Here is a 24059-nt window from a genome sequence, read left to right on the forward strand (position 1 = left end):
ATTCGTCGTCGTCAATGTGTTGGTTATTGATTCGCATTTTAAAGTCTACCGCGTCCTTAACATTATACCTGGAATCTTTGGTTAATGTTTTTAAAATTGTTGCCATATATTTCGACAATTCATATGTCGGAGAATTTATACATGAACATATTGGGCGTAAAGGTATATCTTTTTTATGGATTTTGGGAAGTCCATATATTCTGGGGGCAACAGACGTTTTACTCATCAATTTATTTTTGTCAAAATCGTTGATTATTTGCAGGTCGAATAATCGTTTCACTAACTTATTATTCTTTTCCTGTAAGCTAGATATTTTTCTGTAAATTCCTGCCGTTTCTTTCAACTTTTTATGTAGATTGAAGTCGTCATGCATGTATTGAAGGTGTTCAATTTCTCGGCATTTTTGATTAAGTAATACATTTTTTGCAGCCCGTTTCGCAGCGCGGATTTCCTTATTAATTTCCCAATATTTTTCGTAATCTACGTTTTTATACTTGTTTCGTTCTTCTCGAAGTTTTATGATTTCATCTGTCATCCATTCCTCTTGATTTTTTCTTGTATTGTTTCCTATGGAGTTGTTTGCTACATTGCAAATTGTCTTTTTGACGTTATGCCATACATTATCCATATCGTTCACATCAATATCTGCAAGTTTATGGTTTAGGAGGTGCTTGATTTCATTTTTTGTTGTTGGATTGTTTAGTTTCTCTGTGTTCAATTTACGGGATGTTTTCTTTTTTCGGATTACTGCCAATTTTATTCGCATATTCATCATCAGTAGGTTGTGATCTGAGGGTACGTCCGCTCCTGGATAGGTTGAGCATTTTGTCACAGAGGATCTAAAACGTCTATTGATGATTATAAAATCGATTTGGTTCCGCACTATGTTTCCTCTATCATCTTGTGGCGATTTCCATGTGTAAAGCCTTCGGGGATGTAATCGAAAAAGTGTGTTGGTAATAGTCAGATTATTTTCTTGACAGAGCTCTATTAGCCTATCTCCTCTATCATTTCTTTCTCCCAAGCCATATTTTCCAGTTATACCATATACCTTCTCGCTTCCACTTTTGGCATTAAAGTCATAAAGTTTGGCATAATCGTTATTTCATGTGATTTCGTCATTTTTATCAGTTCGTTGATGTCATTGTAGAAGTTTTCAACTTCATCGGTATTTCCATCACATGTGGGGGCATAAACTTGAATTATGTTTAAATTCAATGGTTTTCCTGTGATTTTTATCATCATTACTCTATCTGACATCGCTATCGAGCCAGCTACACTATTAGCTATGTCTTTTCTGACTATAATAGCTACACCTTTCCTATGTATTCCATCCATATTTCCTGAGTGATACACCATAGCATTTTACATAAATTTATATTTGGTTTATTTTTCCGCGGTTTTAAAAACATTGAAATATGCCTCACAATATATATATATATTTTTAGTTTTTCTTCGAAATTCTCAATTTGTTTTTTTTTTTACCGAACAATGGTGCAAAAAGCTTTCAAAAGGAGTACATTTCATGTCACCTATGTTTACTCTTGACAGACAAGTATGCCGAAAACAAGACATGTCTAAAATTTTAAGAAAAACCAAATTATAGCCCCAAATTTATATCAAAGCTATGCAAACGTTTTTCTTTTTGAAAATTGTGAATCAAACGAGGTCCAAAAATAAACATAGGAATAATACAATATCTAACAGCCTGTTTATGTAGGATTCTTACGCTTCCGAAGTGAAAAAAATTATTTTCTGTTCATGTTAATATACAGTATCGGCCAAAACTAAAGCACCCCCTCAGTAAATTTTTTTGAAATGATAATTTTTTTATGGAAACTAAATTATAAATTTATATCTTATTTTTCTTTTTATTTATTTATATCTTTATAATTGGAAAATACAAAAAAAAGGAATTCAGAATTTAATAAACAAAAGTTAAAAATCAAAAAACATTTTAGGTCGCAAATATAAGCGGACAAAACTAAAGCACCCCCCCATTTGTGGTACAGCAAAAACTATTGAAATCAATATTTCGCTGCGTATCCTCTATTCTGGATGACACAATCACATCTTTTAGGCATAAAGGATACTAAATTATTAATTATTGCTGGCGAAATAATCGGTTTTCGGAAAATTTAGCATAAATCCTTAAAATACTGAAAATCGGAAGTTACCGTTATATGGAGGCTATACCCAAACGTGGACCCAGGTCCACGATTTTTGGTGGATATGTTTTGTGACCACTAAGAACCCTAAGTACCAAATTACAGCTAATTTAGTAGGAAAATATGGCTTAAATATCCGAAATACCGAAGATCGGAAGGTACCGCTATAAAGGGGCTATACCAAAACATTAGTCGATATTGTTCATATTCATCCAAAAATGATGCTACAGCATCCACTAGTCAAATACAATACGCTAACGTTTAAAAATTAGCAAAAGAAGGAATTGCAGAAGAACGACAGACGCCGGCTTATTCAGTCGACGACCAGCAAGAAAAAAACCTTTCATATCGACTAAAAATGAAGGAGCCAGACTGGCATTCGCCAAGACCCATTTGAACTGTTTTCCGATGAATCTATGTTTAATTTAAAGTATTCAGATGGTAAAAGGCTTGACCAAATGGGCAACCGTTAAATCCTAAATATTGCAAAGACGCTGTAAAACATGGAGGCGGAAGGTTTTTTGCTGGTCGTCGACTGAATAAGCCGGCGTCTACCGTTCTTTTGCAATTCGTTCTTTTGCTAATGTTTAAACCTAAGGGATTTAGTATTTGACCAGAGAATGCTATAGCATCATTTTTGGATGAATATGAACAATATCGGCTAATGTTTTGGTATAGTCCCCTTATAGCGGTACCTTCCGATCTTCGGTATTTCGGATATTTAAGCCACATTTTCCTACTAAATTAGCTGTAATTTGATACTTAGGGTTCTTAGTGGTCACAAAACATATCCACAAAAAATCGTGGACCTGGGTCCACGTTTGGGTATAGCCTCCATATAACGGTATCTTCCGATTTTCAGTATTTTGAGGATTTAAGCTAAATTTTCCGAAAACCGATTATTTTGCCAGCAATAATTAATAATTTAGTATCCTTTATGACTAAAAGATGTGATTGTGTCATCCAGAATAGAGGATACGCAACGAAATATTGATTTCAATAGTTTTTGCTGTACCACAAAGGGGGGGGGGGGGGTGCTTTAGTTTTGTCCGCTTATATTTGCGACCTAAAATGTTTTTTGATTTTTAACTTTTGTTTATTAAATTCTGATCTCCTTATTTTTGTATTTTTCAATTATAAAGATATAAATAAATAAAAAGACAAATAAAAAATAAATTTATAATTTAGTTCTCATAAAAAAATTATCATTTCAAAAAAAATTACTAAGGGGGTGCTTTAGTTTTGGCCGATACTGTACCTTCAAAACGAAAATATATGCGACCGAAAATCTATACGAAATAACACGTAAACGTACACTTTTCCATGTAAGTTTGGGTTTAGGAATTTCGAATGGACTGTCTTTTGTAGAAAGCGAATGTCAAAATCACTCACTTGCTTTGTAGCTGTCGAGTAGAAAGCAAGCTCGCGAATAACACCGAAAATCTTAAATCAAATTTATGCAACATATTCTTGAAACAAAATAAAATTTTTATAGACACGTTTTAAAGGCGGCTTCATTCATTATTTTGAAGTAATTAAATAAAATATTTCAAAATACTGACACATTTTATTTTAGGGCTGCTCAAAGGGCGCACTTCTGCTGTCGGTGTGTGTCAATTTGCTCACTCACATAATTGAAAAAGAGAGCTTTTGTTTTTGGAATGAAAATTTTCAATACACACATTTTTTCCATTACACAAGACAATCCAACAAACCAACATTACTTGAACAAAACATCATATTTGAATTATAAATTCTTGTGTGCCACCGAAGAATAAACGAAACTTGATTCTCTTAAAAATAATGAATGTGTATGCTAGTTATTAGCTTATCCGTGTAATTGTAGAATGTATTTACGCGAATTGTTTTTCGTAAATATTATAAAATCAGACTGAATGGTATGTTGGGAATTGATAGTTTCCCAACGTTTGTGTTTCAAAACCAACTCAATAACAAAATATGTTTGTAATTGTATGAGCAGCCCTATTTTATTTTCTCAATCAAAACAAATCACACCCCTGCCAGCAATTGGAAGTGAGTTTCGCACTCCCTCGCCTAAGACGTCACTCAGGAGACACTCCAAGGAAGATCGTTGGTGAATTACACAAACAATTTCTATAGCCTTATTGTGATTACGTTTTATCGCGTATTCCGACACTTCGGAGTGACTTCCAAGGCGATTGTTTGCATTTATTTAATGATTCAACACATTTGAACAAATACAGAACATTTTCTATCTGATGATTATATGAGGCGGTGGTGCAGTGGTAAGCATACTCGCTTTGCACTCTGAAGGTCCGGGTTCGCTTCCCAAGTCAGGCAACGAAACATTACATTTTTAAAATTACAAAATTAATGTAGGCAGAAATTGCAAAATATAATGTCTCTAAAGGAGAAGAAAAATAAAAAAAAAATAAAATTAAAAGAAAATAAAAATAAAAAATTTAAATAAAAATAAACAGAAAAAAATATATATCGTCTGCTCCGTCGGCAAAGGTCGTAAGTCCACTTTTTGTGGAAATTGCGTTTTTGTTACAGGATGATAGTACAAGTCAAAACACGTCGTATGATTCACAGAAAATGGTAGTATGTCGCGTTTTTCTATATGTTTTGCCCCTGTCGGAAAAGGTCGTAAGTCCACAAAACGTACAAATTTGAGTACGAAAATGTCGTAAGTCCACAGGAAAATGTATACTTTAAAAGAATACTACAGCTAAAGTTGTTCAGATATGATGTTTAACGTCATCCATGGTTGGGGTACAATGTAAAGAACTTGCCTACACCTTTGGATGATAATTGGATGATATTTCGCGGAGCCTGTGGACCAAACTTTTAAAGAAATGTGATAATTTCTATATTGCAACGAAAATTTACATTTGAAATCTATTTTCCCCTATAAGCGAACTGATTATGAAAAATGGACTTCTGGCCTTTTCATTGATACAAATTTGGATGCTGTATGTGCTCAAATACCTCATATATTGAAAAATTTGTAAAAAAAAATCAAAATTTTTACAGTTTTTACTGTCGTATATATAACTTAACTTTATCAATTGGTAATTTGTTGTTTCTTTAGGGACATTTATTCACATTACGAGATTAGTATGTATTCTGAATTCAATAAAGTAATACCTTCTAACGGACGTTTAAGTGCAATGTTTATATTATTAAATGATTCTGAAACAATAGTTGATTGAAATGTTATTAAACTAAGGGGACATCATGGTTCTTGCTAACAAAGAGCAGTATGAATTTGGAATCGAATTAGACGATGGTGTCATGGGTCTTGTTCCCTATGGTTTTCACAGTGATTCTGAAAGCTCTGATGATAAACTTCCTAAACGCCGGAAGACATTACATGCTGAAGGTTCTACATGGTTTGCAGACAAAAACATAAGACGCAGGGAGTTGGGGCAGAAATACTTGGCAAGACAAAAAAGGACACTATTTGGGATTACAATGTAGCTAAGAAACCACGTACACTAAACACACTAAATATTACCCGAACCGGTCCACGTTGCTGGCCCTTGTAACAGTTTATGTTGCCTTTTCTTAGTCAATTATATTTTTTTGCACAACAAATTAGTTGGGATATGCAAGTGACTATCAATAACAAGTAAGAACGTCGTTAAAATCGGCCAGGCCGAACTTGTTATACCCTCCATCATGAGTTGTATTAAATTTTACTTTAATTAGTTTCCTTTCGTTTATGAAGTAGATTATATACCAAATTTCAGCGATTTCGGTAAAACAATGTGGCTAAGCTTCGAAATACTGAAATTTGGGAGGCACCGTTCTATAGGGCTATATGAAGGCATGGACCTATATAGACAAATTTATGGGAGAAAGTTTTATACCCCAAACGAAGAATAAACACCAAATTTCAGCCATATTGAGGCCACACCTTTAAAATCTTAATTTCAAAAGACGGACAGACGTTCATGGTTATACCGGCTTAGAATTTTACTCTGATCAAGAATATGTATAATTTATAGGGTCTCCTCTGAATATATCGATATGTTACAAACTGAATGACAAATTTAATTATGCCCTCCATATTATGGTGGAGTGTGTAAAAATCTTCAGAAATGTTGGTGTCGATATGCAATTTTGACATACCGCCAAATAACTGATGACTTGACTCATGCCGACTGTGTCCACCTTTATATAATGTATTTTATATACCTGATGAAACTATAGATATCAATATGTTGCCTTCTAATCTAAGCACTTGCTTTCCAATAAGACCAAAGCTTCGTTATGCATAATATCTGGTATTTCCATTGATTTGTAGCTTATTTAAGAAAGTGGGAATGGTCGGGTCTTATTGCTAAAATATGTACCCCAGATTAAGGGTAGATTAAATACCAAATTTCAGCGATTTCGGTAAAACAATGTGGCTAACCTTCAAAATACTGAAATGTGGGAGGCACCGTTTTATGGGGCTATATGAAGGCATGGACCTATACATCATCACCATGTTAAATTGCAAGCTTCTTCTTTGTCTTAAATTCACTTCATTCTTAAAATTTCGAGCCGATCGGAATATTACTGCGATCTACAGGAAAGCTACAAAGTCGGGAAAAAATTGTGGGTTTGGTCCATTTCACACCTTTCGATCATAACCAACATCTAATGGGGTCACTTCTTGTCGGAACCCGACCTCTCCACAAAATTTCGTGACGATGGACGGGCACACATAGCTAGATCGCTTTATCTCGTCAAGATATGAAAAAATAGCAAGTTTTGTAAAGTATAAATATTTTATTTTAAAAATGTCCGTAAATTGTAGGAAAATGTCGTAAGTCCCTACAAAAATACAAAACTGTACAAGGAAAAGGTCGTAAGTCCAAAGACATCCAATTATCTCCCAAACGCGACGGAATTTTTTCAAACAAAGTACAGGTATTGAAGCGGAATAAATAAACGAATAATACTGCTTTTACCACCATAATAAAATCTGTAATACAGAAAGCGCTGGAATGTTTTTTCTTCCTCCTGAAAAATTTATTGAGAGGGACTTACGACCTTTTCCGACGGAGCAGACGATATATTTTTTTTTAATTTCTAGATCTATCGCGAAAATGATCTTCTAGATGTGTCGCTGGAGTGACTTCCAAGACGACACGCCGGCGTGGTTCATTTCTTCACAACGGAGGTCACTTAAGAGTGACTTCTGCGACTATCGCCGCGACTGTTTTCATCGCCCTAGGCGACACGCCTTAGGCACTTCCGGGATAGTTTTTGCTTGCAGGGTAAGTAAACGTACACTTTTCCATGTAAATTTGGGTTTAGGGATTTCGAATGGACTGTCTTTTGTAGAAAGCGAATGTCAAAATCACTCATTTCCTTTTTGCTGTCGAGTAGAATGCAAACTCGCGAATAACACCGAAAATCTTATATCAAATTTATGCAACATATTCTTGAAACAAAATAAAAATTTTATAGACACGTTTTAAGGCCGACTTCATTCATTATTTTGAAGTAATTAAATAAAATATTTCAAAATACTGACACATTTAATTTTAGGGTTGCTCAAAGGGCGCACTTTTGCTGTCGGTGTGTGTCAATTTGCTCACTCACACAATTGAAAAGCTTTTGTTATAAAAAAAAAATAAAAATGAAAAAAAATTAAATAACAATAAATAGAAAAAAATATTTTTTAATTTCTAGAACTATCGCGGAAATGATCTTCTAGAAGTGTCGCTGGATTGACTTCCAAGACGACACGCCGGCGTGGTTCATTTCTTCACATCGGAGGTCACTTCAGGGTGACTTCTGCGACTATCGCCGCTACTGTTTTCATCGCCCTGGGCGACACGCCTAAGTCACTTCCGCAATAGTATTTGCTTGCAGGGACATATTCCAAAGTTTGTATGTATATGTGGATTTTGTTTTTATACCCTCAGCATTTATGCTAACTAGGGTATATGAGGAAAAGTCAAAATTTTTTAGTTTCCATGAAGCCAAGGTTTGCACTATTATAATACGCGAACTATTGTAGTTTACCAGTAACTATGACTATTGCTGGATTAATTTAGATGTTTTTGTACAAAGCTCAAAAATTTAGCAAACAAATTTAATTTACGTGGTAGTTACAACCGCATAAAGGAAAAAACATAGGTAAAAACACGTTGAAGCTAAACAAGTTTTTTACATTGCTATTCGATTTCTGATTAAACCATTCAAATGACGGACATCTGTCCAAAGTAAAAACAGGAGAATACAAAATGAAGATTACACTTCTAATGTATCACTTTCCAAAATTTCCACTGCATCCACCTTTTATGGATGCTGACATTTTGAAGCCGGATTTCAGGTGTTTTTTGTATTTTTTATGTAACTGGGACGCGCATTCGGATATTTCGAAAAACCAATTATAGGATTAAAGAACTCGCGATTTGGCATAATCTGATATGTATATTGAGTATGTAGCCCACACAGCAGCAGAGTAATCTACTGCCAAAGGCCAAAATTTAGTGCGATATTTTTTCTAAAAAACCTATTTTTTGGGTACAGTATTTACAATATCGTTTTGAGTGTGCTGGTACCCCGCGATATTTTAGTTTTCGACGATCCGGATCATATGAATCACCGATCGTAAAAATCCATCTACTAGAACGGCGGAAATGGCTACTGCAAAAATTGAAAAATTTGGGAAAAATGTTTTTCAAAATATCGCTGACTAATTCGCGTTTTATGTGGATCGTTTCCATTTCAATGAAGAAAGTGATTCATCACTCGCGTTTGTGCGAAAACAGCGGTTTGAAAAAGTTAGTGGCATGGGAGCTGTATCCGATTTATCCAAAAAATACTGTGTGATGCTACATCCACGGTTCTTGATGGATTTTATTGAAATATGTTTAGATCGATGTATTTTTTCACGGTTGATAGTGAAATCGGATGCGCATAAAAAGTGTATGCACTTTGTGCAAAATATAAGCGTAATACAGTTTGTTGCACACTAAACTGCAGACGATGCTACATCTTAGCGGCCAAACTAAATCCTGGCAAATGTGTACAAATTAAAAGAGAAGAATTCGCTGTATTGGTAAACCGCATGCGCATCAAGTGATTTTGAGGATTTCGCGATTTACACGCATTTCAAAATGAACATTACCCGACACAATTTTATTTCAAGATTATACCCCATTTAAAGCAACCCAACATTTATTTGAAAGATATCCATATCTTCCGCTAGATGTTAGCGTGTATTCGAGAAGTGATTAGAATAAAAAATGTGATTCTTTGCGTGAAAATTAACTAAAATAGAAAAATAATTCTAACCTATTTTTCCTACAATTTCTTCAACTAACTCACAAAATAAATTTTAATAAATATTTTCTCTTACAAAAATATTATAAATTTCCTCAATATATTGTTTTGTTTTTGCTATAATATGAAAACCACTAAACGCATTTGTATAGTTTTGGTTTCATTTGAATCTTCGCGATGTATAGATTACGTACATATTTTTTATATATTTTTCAGATGCATAAACAGCTTGAATTTTATTAAAACAAGTTGCAAAGTACCAATTTTTTTAACTCTTTCTCAAATTCCGCGAAAACTTAAAACTTTTTCACTAATGTTATGGGGCCTCAGTAATCATATATTACGTAGGAAGCCCCTAATTAAGAGAGTTTCTCAATATAATGATTAGAGTCTTTTAAAGATTTTTTTCTTTTTATCAGAATTGAAACCGCCATAACTTTTGCGCGCAACAACCAAAATTAGTATCTCGAACAGATTTAAGAATGGGATTTTTTTTCCCAATCTATGTACCAAAAATCTTTCATGTAGCTTAAAAAAAAATTTTTAATTTTTTTCTTATGGAAAACTAAAAAATTTTGTCTTTTCTTCATATACACTTTCATACGGGCAAAATGTGCCTCATCGAAATAATGGTTTCAGACCCGAAGTATGTTGGGCGAAATGTGTTTCAGACAATTTGGCGTTGATTTAGCCATGTCCGTCCGTCTCTGTGTCTGTCTATCTGGCTGGCTGGAGCGCACGATAATTCTCGAACGGATCAACCGATTAGCTCCAACATTTTGCTTTCGAAATATTTTGTCCAAACTTAGTTTAAGTTTCAGGATGGGTTAAATCGGTCCACTCCTTCCAGTACCTCCCCAACAAGAGTTCGGAAATGTTCGGAAAATTTGTGCGCACGATAACTCTTAAAGGATGTAACCGATTTGGTCCATACTTTGCACATTGTGAAATTTCTACCAGACATAGACGAGGTTTCAATACGGACTCAATCGGTCCACTCTTTTGGGTACCTCCCACACAAGATTTTGGAAAAATTCAGTTTAGGACCTGCTCTCAAATCGCTTTGATTTTTGTTGTAGCATCTTGTATTCACTGCCCCCCATACGACGCTATAAGTTTCATCAGGGACAAGTCCATACTTCCTGAGAAAATTGCCTAAAACGTACAAAAAACCCTTATGACACCGTGTGTAGTGGTTGGAGCGCAAGATAACTCTCGAACGGATCTGCCGATTCGGTCCAAAATGTGGCCTACGTAATATTTTGCGCAAACTTGGTTTAAGTTCGATGATAAGCCATATCGTTCCACTCCTTCAGGTATCTCCGCCACAAAAGCTCAAAAATGTTCGGAAAAATTGTGCGAACGATAACTCTTGTTGGGAGTAACCGATTTGGTCCATACTTTACACATCCTAATATATCTACCAGATATAGATCAGGTTCGAATATGGACTATATTTGTCCACTCGTTCGGGTACCTCCCTCATAAAATTTTGTATAAATTCAAAAAATTTGTTTGGATAGTTTGACAGTTTTTAGCATAGACTTACTCAGGACAGTTTTTCGTACGATCATTTTATGTGTTTTTTACAGCGACTTGAAAAAATCACTTTGCAAAAAAAAAATGGAATTTACATGTGAACATTTTCGTCCAAGAATTTTTCACAAATTTTGACGTAGATAATCACCGCAATAGTGTATCGATCAAAATAAATCTTTGCATGTCGCTAAAGGACCATCCTATAGGACTGTGAAAAACTGGTTTAATGAATTCAACCGTGGTCGGCACTCGCCAAGAAACGAAGGTCGTAAGGGTCGCCCAAAATCGGTCGTTGTGCCAGCAAAAAACTATTCCGTGCCTGAACGGATAATGCGAGATCTCAATGTTAAGTACCGTAATATAGAGGCATCCTTGGGCTTTTCTTTCACCAACTAACATTTGATATTGCACAAACACCTGGACGCAAAAATGGTTTTTTCTCGCTACATTCAGCGAAATTGGACAATCGCTCAAAAAAGGCTCCCGTGAACTGGTTCAAAGAAATTGAGCATAAAATCGATCGCTGTGCTTCAAACGACGATTATAAGATCGTCACAGACGACGAATCTAGGATCTATGCTTACGAACCTGAAACAAAATAGAAATGGACCTTTTGGGTCTTCGAAAGGGAGTCAAATAAAACGAAAGTTGTTCATGTAAGAAGCACTTCGAAGCAAAAGGTTGCTTGTTTCTTCAGAAAAACTGACCGTGTGGCGACTATACGGCTTGAGAAATATAGGACGGTTTATTCTGAGTGTTACACTATAAGTTGTTTGCCTGAAGTCTGCTGAGAAGTTCGAAAAACGAACAAGAGAAGACAAATCATTCTGCATCATGACAATGTGGGCAAAACCTGACAAAACGTGGAATTGATGGGTCATCCGTCGTACAGCCCTGACTGGGGATCCAATGACTTCATTTGTTTCCAGCACATCAAGAAAAAAGGCGTGGTCAACGATTTTTTGGCCTGAAGATGCTGTATAACGTTCAAAAACCATATTTTGGAGGTGTCTCAATCGGAGTGGAAAAAGTGCTTCGCCAATAGGTTTGAGCGCACGAAAAAGTGTATAAAACAATACAATCGTTTTTGATGGTAGGCCAGAAAGTTATCGTTCAGCCCTCTTATATACAAGTTTTCAAATTCAGCCTTTGTCTAGCACCACATCTAAATATGTCTGATGAGCTGAATTAAACCACCAGCGAAATGATCGTAACACATTGGTTGGATGTGTGTGGACTTCGCTAGATACCACTTTTTAATACAAAACTCCTTAGGGCATTAAATTTTAATGTTGTATTTAAAAGTTGGACGGTATCAATTACCAGTAATTAATTAAATATAATTAAATATCAAAAACATTATATCATGATCTTTATAGTTTGATATGAAATTAAAGAAATATATATTTTACTTTCTGGCTAATTTTAAGCTACAACAATCGTTCATATATTTTATTTTTACAGTGTTTTATTTAACTTGCTTTGGTGTGTGTTTAGTTCAAATCTGGTAACTCATTTTTTACACGGTTGCAGTTGACCAATCGAACTAAAACTTTGCACACTTTTCAGATTTGGATGACAATACACGAATATGAAACCAAAACTAATATTGGTCCATTTTTTCCTGTAGCTCCCATCCAGCGGTACCACTCGATTTAAGGTATTTTATCTTCATTTAAAGCCCGTTTTGGCTGTTTTTTGACAACTAGGTTTTCCTATGGTACAGAAATGTACCCATTAAAAATTATGGACATAGGTCCAGGTTTTGGTATAGCCCCCATATACCGGTACCGCCCGATTTCAAGTGTTTTAAGGATTTTATCTTCATTTTTATACCGAATTGCGTGTAACTTGGCATTTGGAGATCTCAATGGCACAGAAATTTCTCCACCAAAAATTGTGCCATAGGTCCAGGTGTTGGTATAGCCCCCATATTACGGCTCCACCCGATTTCAAGGGTTTTTTTGTCTTAATTTTTGGGCCGAAATGGCTGTAACTTTGATTACGAGTTCCCAACTTCTCCACCAGAAATTGTGGACATAGGTCCAGGTTTTGATATAGCCCCTATAAATGGTACCACCCAATTTCAGGCATTTTAATGTTTGTATCTACATTTTCGGCCTAAATTGGTTATGTGGCATTGAGTCGTGTAAGATCGCTGGATGGATTAAGAATAGAAGAACTGGATTACTCGAAACTAACAGGAAAGAAGCCATGCAATAACGAAGCGTTAACTGAAATCAATAGGATGGGAAACTACCAACCTAAATAAATTTTTACTAAAATTATACATTTAAGTAATAAATGTAAGCACATCATTAAATATCATTTATAGTCTCTTCTTCTTCTTTATTTGCCATTCCGTATTCGGGTTTTAGCGATCATACAATTACATAATGATAATTTGGTATATTTGACAAATCAGTTTATTAATTTATATATAAGTTTCTGTTTTTGGCGGCATTCAGAAGAGTTCTTTCATTATGATGTCCAGTCCAGTCTTGAATGTTTTTGAGCCATGATGTTTCCCGTCGCCCTCTCGGTCTTCTCCCATCGATTTTTGTTTGGATAATTGTTTGCAGAAGCTTATATTTTTCATGCCTCATAATGTGACCAAAATATGCCGTTTTTTGTGTTTTTATAATTTTTATTAATTGGCGTTCGACTTGCATGCGTTCTAACACTTCGTCGTTTGTAATGCGCTCGGTCCATGGGATCTTTAAAATTCGACGCTATATCCATATTTCAAACGAGTTCAGTCTTTTTTCATCTACAGCTTTCAAAGTCCATGTTTCCGCAGAGTACAATAAAACGGACCATATGTAACATTTTACAAATCGTATTTTTGTAGTAAGACTTATGTCGTGGCTAAGTAAAACTTTGTTATGTTTGAAAAAATTGCTTCTTGCCATTTCTATTCGGCATTTAATTTCTCTTGATATGTCCCATTTATCGTTGATTTGAATTCCGAGGTATTTGTAGGTTGTCACTCGCTCTATTTCATCGTTATTTATCTTTAGTGGCGTATTATTGTCGGCATGATTCCCGCTTACTACCATATATTTTGTCTTCTTAACGTTGATTTTTTTTAATCCGTATATTTCGCTATTTTGTGTTACTGCGTCTATTAATTTTTGTAGTCCAGCTATGCTGCTTGCTACTAATACGGTGCCATCGGCATAGCGTATGTTATTTATAAAGGTGTTGTTTAGTTGGATACCAATATTCTTTCCACGTACAGATTCTTCGAATATTTTCTCGGAATATATGTTAAATAAAAGAGGGGACAATATGCAGCCTTGTCTTACGCCTCTTGAAATTGGAACATCGTCAGTTAATTCATTATCTACTTGAATGTTTGTTATCTGTTTCCAGTATAGGTTTTTAATGCAGTTTATGTCACTGTCTTCCAATCCGATTGAAAGTAGGATCTCTATCAATTTATCATGATTTACCGTATCGAACGCTTTTTCGTAGTCTACGAAACATAAAAATACATCTTTTTGTACCTCTCGACAATTTTGTATTAATACTTGTACAGCTAGTAACGCTTCTCGTGTCCCCATGCCTTCCTTGAATCCAAATTGTGTTTGTCCCATGTGTGCTTCGCAGATCGGATAGATTCGTCTATGTATTATTTTTAAAAATATTTTAAGAGCGTGGCTCATTAGGGGTATTGTGATAAATGTTGATTTGAGCCAATCTTGGGGATATTGTCCTGTTTTATATATATTGTTGAATAGTTTTAAAAGAAGCTTGGTGTTATTTCCGTCTATTAACTTAAGTACCTCGGCAGGTATTTCGTCTGGACCCATTGCCTTTTTATCTTTCATTGACATAATAGCTAGTTGTAATTCATTCTCAGTAATGTGTGTCCCTGTAAAATTAATTTCATCCCCAGAGTTGGATAAGGATGTTCGTTGGTGATCGATAAAAAATTGCTTAATATATTCTTCCCATAGTTTTTTCTTTTCTGCAGTTTCATAAATTGCTACTTTATTATTATTGTAGATAAATGTTGACGATCTCTTTGGATAAATACCAGATGTCTCTTTTAATTTTTTGTGGAGATTGAAGTCGTCTTGAAGTATTTTAAGTCGTTCAATTTCCTGACATTGCTTATTTATTTGCTCATTTTTTGCAGCACGGGTTGCGATTTTAATTTCTTGGTTTATCTCCCAATATCTTTCATAGTTTACATTTTTGTGTTTACTTCTTTCTTTCCGAAGTGCTCGAATTTCATCCGTTATCCATGGATCTTCTTTTTTGCGCATGTTGGTTCCAATTATATTTTTTGTGACATCTTTTATGGATTTTTTCACTTGGTTCCATAGGTGTTCGACATTACATATTGTTGCATTTATTTCAATGAGATCGGCATTTAATTGTTCCTTTATCGTTTGTTTCGTTAATGGGTCATTCAGTTTTTCAATATTGATTCTTGGTTCCGGCTTTTTCTTGCGAGTGGTAGCAAGTTTAATTCTTAAATTGCACATTAAAAGGTTATGGTCTGAGGGGACATCAGCACCAAGGTAGGTAGAACATTTTGACACACACGTACAGTACCTCCTATTTATCAAAATGTAGTCTATTTGGTTTCTTACTATGTTGCCATTATTATCCTGAGGTGATTTCCACATATAAAGTCGCCTAGGGTGAAGACAAAATAATGTGTTGGTGATTTTGTATTTATATTCTTGGCAAAACTGAATCAATTTCTCTCCTCTTTCATTTCGTTTTCCCAGTCCGAATTTGCCTGTAACTTCAGCTGTTACTTCTTGCCCGACTTTGGCATTAAAATTCCCTTGGATTATTGTGATGTCGTGCGGTTTTGTCATTTTCAACAATTTTTCCAAGTCGTTGTAGAACTGTTCTATTTCGTCGTTATTGCTATCAGAGGTGGGTGCATAAACTTGTATTATGTTTATATTAATTGGTTTTCCAGATATTTTCACCATCATGACCCTATCTGATATTGGAACCCATCCAGTGACGCTGGCAGCTATTTTGTTCTTGATCAGAATTGCAACACCTCTTCTATGAATTCCTTCAGGATTTCCGGAGTGATAAACTTTTATATCATGAGATACAAATTCTCCATATTCGGTCCACCAAGTTTCACTAATGCCCAGCACATCTATCTGTAACCTTTTCATCTCGTTTATGGTATTGTCCAATTTCCCAAGTTCGTAAAGACTTCTGACATTCCACGTTCCTACGTTTAGTTTGGTTTTACCTCCGGGGATTCTTAGCACCCTCGAATTGCCGGAGACTGAGGGCCGTTTGTTATTTCCTGTATCCATTGTAATTGTATGGTTTTCAAGGGATTATACTTCAGTGGTTTCCCGTTGCCTTCTGCAGGGGTTTATAGTTTTCCGTCTTTTTTGTTCAGCCGTTCCTCTGGAATACAGACGCTGTTTGTAGCCGCCCAATATGGGCGTCCCTTAGGCTAGATTTTGGTCACCCCCGGGTATTTTATTTCCCCGGTGTCCTGTATGTTGTTGAAACACACCGAACGTCCCCAATTCGCCAATGGGAGGGTCCCGATGGAGGATCTAGCAAGCCCCACACAAATAAAATTGAAAATCTTAAAAACGTATTTACAAAAAAATTAAAAATAATTATAAAACTAATAAGTTTCAGTGTTCTATTTTTAAATGCACTAAAAACTAGAAAATAAGTATATAATTAAAAAAAATTAAGTAACAGTGTTTTATTTATAAATGCACTTAAAAGTAGAAAATAATTTTTCATGATGAAATCTATATATATAAAAGAGTAGTGTGGTGAGTGACTGACTGACTGATTGACTGACTGATTCATCAGCGCCCGGACGAAACCGCTGAAGCTAGAAAGTTGAAATTGTGGGTGTAGGTTGCTGTTGGTGTGTAGGGGTGAGATAAGGCTGGGTTTTTGGAAACTCGACCTAGAAGTGTACGAAAAGTACTAAAAGGTACTAAATATGGTACCCTTTGTATTAGGCAAACGGTAAGAGCTAGAATTCTGAAATTTGGAATGAGGGTAACTGATGGAGAGCTAGAAAGATGTACCAACGGGTTTTTGGAAATTCGAACTACAAGGGTACGAAAAGTACTAAATGGTACTAAATTTAGTACAATTTGGATTTGTGTGAACGGATAGAGCTGGAATCCTGAAATTTGAAATGGGAGTCACTAATGGAGAGTAACAAAGAAGGGTTTTTGGAAATTCGACCTATGAGTGTACGAAAAGTACTAACTGGTACTAAATTTAGTACAATTTGGATTTGGGTGAACGGATAGAGCTGGAATCCTGAAATTTGGAATGAGGGTCACTGATGAAGAGTAACGATGAAAGGCTTTTGGAAATTCGAACCATAAGGGTACGAAAAGTACTAAGTGGTACTAAATTCAGTACAATTTGGACTTCGGTGAACGGATAGAGATGGAATCCTGAAATTTAAAATAAGAGTCACTGATGAAGAGTAACAAACAAAGGTTTTAGAAAATTCGAACTATAAGGGTACGAAAAGTACTAAATGGTACTCAATTTAGTACAATTCGGATGTCGGTGAACAGATAGAGCCGGGATCCTAAAATTTGGGATGAGGATCACTGATGGAGAGTAACAAAGAAAGGTTTTAGAAAATTCGAACTATAAGCGCACAGAAAGTATCAAAAGTACCAAATGGTACTAAATTTAGTACAATTTGGATTTGGGAGAATGGATAGAGATGGAATTCTGAAATTTTAAGTGAGAGTCACTGATGAAGAGTAACAGTGAAAGTTTTTTGGAAATTCGAACTATAAGTGTACGAAAATTACTAAATGGTACTAAATTTAGTACGATTTGGACTTCGGTGAACGGATAGAGATGGAATCCTGAAATTTAAAATGAGAGTCACTGATGAAGAGTAACGATGAAAGGTTTTTGGAAATTCTAACTATAAGGGTACGAAAAGTACTAAATGATACACAATTTAGTGCAATTTGGATTTGTGTTAACGGATAGAGCTGGAATCCTGAAATTTGGAATGAGGGCCACCGATGAAGAGTAACAAAGAAAGGTTTTAGAAAATTCGAACTATAAGCTCACAGAAAGTACCAAAAGTACCAAATGATACTAAATTTAGTACAATTTGGATATGGGTGAAGGTATAGAGATGGAATCCTGAAATTTTAAGTGAGAGTCACTGATGAAGAGTAATAATGAAAGGTTTTTGGAAATTCGAACTATAAGGGTACGAAAAGTACTAAATGGTAACAAATTTAGTACAATTTGGATTTGGGTGAACGGATAGAGCTGGAATACTGAAATTTGGAATGAAGGTCACTGACGAAGTGTAACAATGAAAGGTTTTTGGAAAGTCGACCTATTAGTGTACGAAAAGTACTAAATGGAACGAAATTTTAGTACAGTTTGGATTTGGGTGAACGGATTGACCTGGAATCCTGAAATTTGGAATGAGGGTTAGTGATGGAGATTAACAAAAGTACTAAATGGTACTAAATTTAGTACAATTTGGATTCGGGTGGACGGATAGAGCTCGAATCCTGAAATTTGGAATGAGGGATCACTGATGGAGAGTAAAAAAGAAAGGTTTTTGGAAATTCGAACTATAAGTGTACGAAGCGTACTAAATGGTGCTAAATTAAGTACAATTTGGATTTGGGTGAACGGATAGGGCAGGAATCTTGGAATTTGGAATAAGGGTCACTGATGGAGAGTAACAAAGAAGGGTTTTTGGAAATTCGAACTAAAAGTGTACGAAAAGTACTAAAAATAGTACAATTTGGATTTGAATTAACGAATAGAGCTGAAATTTGGAATGAGGGTCACTGATAAAGAGTAAGAAAGATGCACCAAAGGTCGAAAAGTCCTAAATGGTAGTGAGTTTAGTATGGATTTGGGTGAACAGATAGAGCTGGAATCCTGAATTAAGATTACTGTTACTGTTACTTGGAATTAAGATTATTGTTAGAATGTTGAATTGAGATATGGAGGTAACTTTGGAAAATTATACTAATGTGCACGAAGCAGTACTAGATGGCACTAAATTCGATACAATTTGTATTTGTGTGAACAGATTACTGTTGGAATGTAGGATTCGTACTTATGGAAAAGTTAAATGAAACTACAATGGCTGTAATTTGGATTTAGGTGAACGGAAAGAACTGAGGTATGAAAGTAGTTTTTGGAAAATCGTGTACGAAAAGTGGTAAATGGTACAAAATTTGGTACCTTTTGGTATTTGCTATATGTGACAGAATTTTGTACAATTTGTGATTTTGTAAAGGGGTAGAACTGGAATTTTTAAATTTGAAATTCGGAATTAGATTAGCAATTGTTGTTTAGAGTGGAGGTAGGGAGGAGGTTTTGAAAATTCGAACTTATTTATACAACAAGTGAGAAAAGGCTATAGTCGGTACGGGGCCGACTATGTGATACCCTACACCACTACCTCTGTGAATAATCTTTTCACTCGAAAACATTTCTTTCATGAGATACGAAAGTTTTCACCTACCTGGCTTTTATACCAAATGACTTAAGGCGAACTGAACCAAAATAATTAATATTTAATTTTATATTTTATAATTTTATATTTGACTGAGAAAATTTCGTGATGATCCGATCAAAATTCCGACCTGTAGTGTGATTGCAGAAAAAGTGGAAAAAAGGATGCATTAACGACTATTGCGATATCTCTATTATTTGACTACCTACGCCAACCTACTTTGCATAATTTCAAAGATGGGATTTTCTACTTTCTTAGTCTGGCTTTGCTTTTAGAAGGTCCCCAACCAAAGGTGTGATGTCCGTCATTATTATTAAAATCGCAAAAATGAGAAGTTGGGTTTTATTAGCGACTATTGCGATATCTTCGTTGTTAGACCATCTACGACAACCTACGTTACATTGTTGTAAAGGTGATATTTTATATATATTTTATATATATTTATATTTATATTATATTTATATTTATATTATATATATTTTTTTCTCCAAATAAAGTTTTTGCTCATTCCGACCCCTAAATATTATCCGACCATCATCAAAATCATAAGGCTTCTTCCTCTGTGAGACCCTTATTAACTCTCGAAATTTCGTGACGATCCGATCAAAATTGCGCCCAGTAGCGGGATTTCAAAAAAAAAAGAAAAAATGAAAAATGGGATGTATTATCGAATATTGCGATATCTCCGTTATTTGGTCACCTACGCCGACCTAATTTGCATCATTGTAAAGATGGGATCTTCTATTTTCATAGTAAGGCTTTGCTTTTGGAAAGTATCCAACCAAAGGTGTGATATTCGTCATTATAACTAAAATCGCAAAAATGAAAATTTGGATTTAATTTGCGACTATTGTGATATCTTCGTTGTTTGATCACCCACGAGAACCTACTTTACATCGTTAGAAAGGTGATATTTTCTACTTTCATTGTCAGGTTTTGCTTTTGGTATACCCCTTACAGAATCTGAGATATTAGCTTTGGAAAAAAACGTTGTCTTTTTATCCAAATAAGTTTTTTGCTCATTCCGACCCCTAAATATTATTCGACCCTCACCAGAATCAATAGGCTTCTTCCTCTTTGGGATCCGCATTAACTCTCAAAATTTCGTGACGATCCGATCAAAATTGCGGCCTGTAGCGTGATTTCCAAAAAATGAAAAGATGGGATGAATTACCGACTATTGTGATATCTCCGCTATTTGGTCACCTACGCCGACCTAGTTTGCATCATTGTAAAGGTGGAATCATCTACTTTCATAGTCAGGCTTTGCTTTTGGAAAGTCCCCAGTCAAAGCTGTGATTTTCGTCATTATAACTAAAATCGCAAACATGAAAATTTGGGGTTTATTTGCGACTATTGTGATATCTTCGTTGTTTGATCACCTACAAGAACCTACTTTACATCATTAGAAAGGCGATATTTTCTACTTTCATTGTCAGGTTTTGCATTTGGTATACCCCATACAGAAGCTGAGATATTCGCTTTGGAAAAAAACGTTGTACTTTTATCCACATAAGTTTTTTGCCCATTCCGACCCCTAAATATTATCCGACCATCACCAAAATCAATAGGCTTCTTCCCCTCCGGGACCCCCATCAACACCCAAAATTTCGTGACGATCCAATCAAAATTGCGACCTGTAGCGTGATTACAAGGTTTAGATGGACAGACGGACAGACGGACGGACGGACGGACTGACGGACGGACACACATAACCAGATCGACTCAGTTCGTCGAGACATTCATTTTGATATATATAAGTATGGGTCTACGACCATTATTTCGATGCGTTACAAACTTTTTGGCCAAAACCAACTTATAATACCTCCCCACATAGTGGTGTAGGGTATAAAAAGTACTAAATAGTACTACGATTGGTTTCAGGGGAACATATAAAGCTGGAAAACTGAATTGCGGTTGGGATATATGTTAAATATAAGGAAGTAAGTTTTGAAATGTTTAATTATGTGTACGAAAAGTTTGGTAACATGTTGGTACCAAAACCATTTTGGTATTTTGTAAACAGTTAAAGTGAGAAATACCTACTATAGGGGAACGAAAAGTACTAAATGGTACTAAATTTGGTGTTAGGTGTAGGAACAAAGCTTGGATTATATAATTTGGACAAAAAATACGAAATGGAAAAATATTTGTTATCAAGATCACTCTGAAATTTGAGATAAAGATCGGAGTTTGAAAAATTGAACTGAATATTGTTCCATTGATTTTATGTTAACGCGAAGGCGTTCCTAAATAATGTACTAGAATTATGCAGTCAAACGTGAAGTATCTTTTCAAAAAATATTTTTTGTTTTTTGTATGTATGACAATTTGGAAACGTGGTCCAATGCGACAATTTTGTTGACTACAATGTTTTCAACAGATAATAAAAAAGCCTAAATTGAAATGCATCAAAAAATGTACCGTTTACCGGTTGACATACCCGTGCACATTAAAGACATTTTTTTAAAATAGTTTTTTTCTAACCTTTCATGCCACAAGTTCTGAATTTCGGTTGGAACATGTGCATAAAATCTTGAAAATGCTCTAAGTCTTCAAAATATCTCTTCTAATAAAAGTGGATTGAAGTAGACATTTTTTAAGCGTTTATATCCTCTGAGTATTCAATGTCCAAATGTAAAGAAAATTGGACAGCAGATTTTTGTTCTATTTTTAAAACACACTAAGTCGAGGGGTACCGTTATATGGGGGTATATTCCGAAAATTTTACGAACCTATTCGGGTTCTTGGCGAAACTGCTGAAGCTACAACCTTGAATTGTGAATGTGCGCTATTGTTGTTGTGAAGAGGTGAGATAAAGTTTCTCGTAGTGTTTGGAAATTCGTATTGGGAGGGAATGCTGTGTTAGTGAAGGAGTAAAACCAGAAGTTAAGTCTGAAATTTGCAATATGAGTCGCTGTTGGTGTATATCAGTGATATGAGGTCGTAGTTTTGGAAATCCGAAATAAAAAATATGGTAGCTGTGTAGGGGTGTGATACGGCAGATATGTTTTTTTTTTTGGAATTAAAGGAATTAAATCAATTAAATGATGGTATTAAAAATGGGTTTTAGTACAACGTCAGTCAATCGTCAGTGTTCACCACTTCCATATTAAATATTGTTTATATTTATTTTATGCCCTTTCCGCATACGAAGTAGCGGGCATTTGCTAGTCTCTCAAATAAAACGCTTGCATTTGAATTAAAAATTGTGACAATATTGAACGGCAAGCGTTTTATTTGAGAGATTCCATCATGAAAAATTATTTTCTACTTTTGAGTGCATTTATAAATAAAACACTGTTACTTAATTTTTTTTAATTATATACTTATTTTTTTTTTTTTTTTTTTGAATAGTTAATATTTTAAATTTCTAAATATGAACCATTATGACAAACTCAACAGATTTTTTAGTAATACGGCATACTTTTTCACTTTACAGCTAAATATGGCAATTTATAAGCGAGCAAATGGTTATCGTCCATTTCTATACAATGTTACCAACGATATTTGCCAGTTCTTCTTGCATCCTTACCGTTATCCGGTTATGAGAGTTTTATTGTCAACTTTTATGAAGAATTCAAATATTAATCACACTTGTCCTTATGAGGTAATGTATCATAAAATTACAACGGAATATCTATTGCAATATTTTATTTTTTAATTTCAGGACGATATTATTGTAAAAGATTTGGTATTAAATGAAAATATGTTCAGTCTACTTCCTCTGCCCGATGGCCAGTATATGTATAAGTTGATTGTGTTCGCTTACAATGATCGTAAGGCTACAGTTGAAGCTATGTTTAAAGTATACGAATAAAAAATATGTGTTCTTTAAAATGCATTCTACGTTTTAAATACACATACATGTGTTAATATGTTTCTGCTTGAAACACTTCATCCCATTTGCATATTGTATGGTAAATTATTATTACTGTAGTCTGCTTGTTTATTAAAATAAATAAAAATTGCGCTTTTATGTAAAAAAAAAAAAACAAATACGTATCCCTAATCTGCATTCAGTCGTAATTAAACAATTTAGGTATTTTGGTACCAAAACCTGATCTGTTGATATTATATATTTTTTTAATAGAAAATACGGGTAATGGCGTGTAAATTAAGATTATTTTTAAAAATGTAAATGTAATATTAGATGTGGTCATTAACATGTTGTGTCAATAAGTGATGTTTTTTGATGTAGTCTGTATTATCGTCCATGTGTTCTTTGGAGTAGAACTTTCGGTATCGGGTCGTATTCTCGTAAATATATTATATTTGGTGTGAGGTGACGATATCAGCTAACAGTTTTTGAAAAGAAATTTTGCGTATACTTGCGAATTAAATAGAAATCAACTTCCAGATTTCGTAAAACTAAAATTTTTGGATATTTTTAATTTTTGGTTGGAAAACCAGCGAAGTTTAATAGAGGTGTCAAAGACAACTACATGACGGGAGTTAAACAAGGAAATTAAAAAACATTTGTGCACGCTTTAACCAAATAAATTACTTCTGTCGGACGGGGCCGACTATGTGATATATTGACAGACTCTTCTCTTGGCTGATTTCGGCCAGAAGTACCGAAT

This window comes from Musca autumnalis, unplaced genomic scaffold (assembly GCF_047663935.1).
Source record: "Musca autumnalis isolate F117 unplaced genomic scaffold, ASM4766393v1 scaffold_3, whole genome shotgun sequence".
NCBI classification, from domain to species: domain Eukaryota; kingdom Metazoa; phylum Arthropoda; class Insecta; order Diptera; family Muscidae; genus Musca; species Musca autumnalis.